Source organism: Penaeus chinensis, chromosome 2 (assembly GCF_019202785.1).
Source record: "Penaeus chinensis breed Huanghai No. 1 chromosome 2, ASM1920278v2, whole genome shotgun sequence".
Taxonomy (NCBI): Eukaryota; Metazoa; Arthropoda; class Malacostraca; order Decapoda; family Penaeidae; genus Penaeus; species Penaeus chinensis.
In genome coordinates this window covers 14,925,846-14,930,026 of record NC_061820.1, presented here as the reverse complement: position 1 = coordinate 14,930,026, position 4,181 = coordinate 14,925,846, and positions in this window count along the sequence as shown.

Below are 4,181 nucleotides of genomic sequence, written 5' to 3'. Positions count from 1 at the left end.
GAGTTCATTTATGCGTATGTACGCCTAGTGCAGCTATAGTTGTTCACCCGCAAATGCCCTAAGTACTACGCATATGTTCATTTTTGTGTATATGCACATGCAAGCATACACCTTTACATATGCTCCTATGCATATGATATACATACATACTCCTACATTATACACTACTACACACATGCATAGGCATATATGCACATCATATGTGCATACATATCTGTATACGCACCAACATATATGTGAACAGACACATGTGCACATATCTTATACACATACTTATGACTATACATACACATATAAATATAGCCATACATATGCTTACGCAGACGTGTATACGCACATATGTTTATAAGTACACATTAGTGTTCACCAACATACATATGTGTACACCTACCTGTACATGCCCATATATATATACATATACATACATACATACATATACACATACATATACATATATTCACATACACATACATGCATATATATACACACACATACCCATACACACACACACACACATATATTCATATAATCATATATATACATACATATATATGTATATATACATACACACACATACATACATATATACACACATGCATATATATATATATATATATATATATATATATATATATATATATATATATATATGAAAAGGAGAAAACACACTACCGTGTTGATACTATGGTATAAGTGTTCACCAGTTTTACAGTGTGGGTTTTTATACCATATATATATATATATATATATATATATGCATATATATATATATATATATACATATATATGTATATACATATATATGTATATATATATACATATATATATATATATACACACACACCTACACATATACATACGTATACATACATATGCACATACCCACACTTCTGTTCATACTCACTTATACTCGTGCACAAACGTTTGAACAGCGTCTGCATGAGCGCAGATACTCATTCCATTATAATGAGCCCATGTATTATAATGTGCATAAAGTGCAGGCTTGCAGAGGGGTTGAGGGGACGAGGCGGGTGATGTGGGAAAGGGGTTAGGACGATGTTGGAATGGGTAAGGATGGGGTTTGGGGTTACGGGAAGTTAGAAAGGTGACTTTGTATCTAGTAGTTTTTCGGGGAGGTGTCGCATTCCTTAGCGGTTGCTAAGCCTACCGGACTGCACTCTCGGCCGACCGCGGCCACGGGACGCGGGGTCAGCGTCTGGCACTCGGTTTAGGTGCCATTGCTTGGATTATGCTTTGTGAATGCATAGTTTATCTGGCGGATCTTTTGTCGAGTGGCTGATTATATTTGTCGCTTTATGGTAACCATGTTTAAACCTATCTGATTTTGTGATGTACTGTACTTAATTTCGGCTGTTCCTTAGCGAATCTACTTGAGGGAAAACTGTAATACCCGTGCGATTTGGCGTCCTGTGGGTATGGGGACAGGTGACACTTGTCATTTTCTAATGATTTCGTAATTTGGTATTCTTTTTCTGGTGTGTGTGTGTGGGGGGGGGGGGGATTATTACCTATTTTTTAGTGCTTTTTCTATCTATTATGGCACTCCCAATGAACATTGGGATTATATATATATATATATATATATATATATATATATATAATGAGCATTGGGATCTTATGAACATATACATACACACACACACTCAACCACTCACACACACACACATACATATATACTACCGCGATGGTCCAGTGCCTAGAGCTCGGTCGTAAAAATGCCTGCGCTCTGACTGCTTGCTCGAGCCCGAGAAAACGACATATATATATGCATATATATATATGTATATATATATATATATATATATATATATATATATATAATGTCTATATATATACACACGTACACGTGCACACACACACACACACACATATATAATATATATATATATATATATATATATATATATATATATAGTGTACACATATGATATATATATATATATATATATATATATAGTGTACACATATGACATATATATATATATATATATATGTATATATATGTATATATATATATATATATATATATATATATATATATATATATATATATAATGTCTATATATATACACACGTACACGTGCACACACACACACACACATATATAATATATATATATATATATATATATATATATATATATAGTGTACACATATGATATATATATATATATATATATATATATATATATAGTGTACACATATGATATATATATATATATATATATATATATATATATATAGTGTACACATATGATATATATATATATATATATATATATACAGTGTATATATATATATAGTGTATATATATAATATATATGTATAGTGTATATATATAGTGTATATATATAATATATATATAGAGTGTATATATATATATATATTATACATATGTAAATATATATATATATATATTTTTTTTTCTTTTTTAACAGCCATTCATTCCATTGGATATATAGGCCTCTCTCATTTCACTATTGAGAGGTTATTTGGCAGTGCCACCCTTGCCTGATTGGATGCCCCTGCGTTTGACTTCTCTAGGCGTTATGTCGTTTTTTCGGGCTCGAGCCAGCAGTCGGAGCACAGGCGTTTTTATGACCACCGGGACGGGGAATTGAACTGGGGACTTTGAGGGTCGGAGTCCAGAGTTCTAACCACTGGACCATTGCGGCAGTCATATATATATATATAGACACACATATACATATATATACATATATATATATATATATTTGTGTGTGTGTGTGCGTGTGTCTACTTATTAAATATGTAATATTTATGCATACTTGCAGGCACACACACACACACACACACACACACACACACACACACACACACACACACACACACTTGTGAATATGTTTATATATTTATATATATTGTATATATATATCGGAATTTATGGTAGTAAATCCTGTATAATTGTCTAATTTATTAGTGAAAGGGGGTGCGGGCGCTTTCATCCCTCCAATGGATTTGGCCGATGTATAAAGGTTAAACGAAATCATTATCGTCAAATTTTCCCTGCAACAGATAACTATTATCATTATCATTACTGACTGATTGGCTTTCTATTGGAAGCAACTGCCTATTTCAGCTGAGATTCTATAACGTGTCCTGTCTCAGAAAAGGAGAAACTGGCAACTCAACCTCGATCAGGAGTAACCCGGTTCGACTTCCTTATTTTTAAATTCTATTCGTCTGACACTTAGTAAGTATCTACACCTGTCTGTAATTCGAAAAATAATAGCTCGTAGTGGCAAATCATCGCGATGAATATTTATATATAGGGATGTAACAAAGATAATTTCGGGCCATATGAATGTGCATCATTTATGAATTTTGGAATTTTCTTGTTAAACGAATTGTTTTCTGGTAATAATGTTAACAGTTTAAATTTGTAATGAAGTATTTTTAACTTGATTACAAAAACAATGTTCACACACATACAAATATTATGTGTATGTGTTAGTGTGTGTGTGTATATGCAGTTATGCACACGCACGCACACACACACAGACACAGACACAGACACAGACACACACACACGCACAAGCACACACACACACACAAAGCACTATCTGAGAATCATCTGACAATGTGAAGTACTTCTGTCCCGTAAACGTAGTATTTTGGTTGTGCATATAAATTATTCTGCCTATTTTGCTAAAATCCATTGTAGAATAAATACATACATTATATAATTACACTAATGCATACTAAAATATTATAGCACAAACATGATTGTACTAAATCACATAAACAAGCTATCATCAATCCATATATTTAGAAATATATATATATATATATATATATATATATATACGCAAACATATATATAATTTACACACACACACACATACACACACACATATATATATATATATATAATTTACATATATATACATATATATATAAATAAATATATATATATATTTACATATATATATTCACAATTAAACATACACTTACACATATATATGAAAAGGGTCATTATCATTAGAATTTATATATATATATATACATATATATATACATATACATATATATATGTGTGTGTGTGTGTATGTATGTGTGTGTGTGTGTGTGTGTGTGTGTGTGTGTGTGTGTGTGTGTGTGTGTGTGTGTGTGTATATGTGTGCACACAAACATATATAT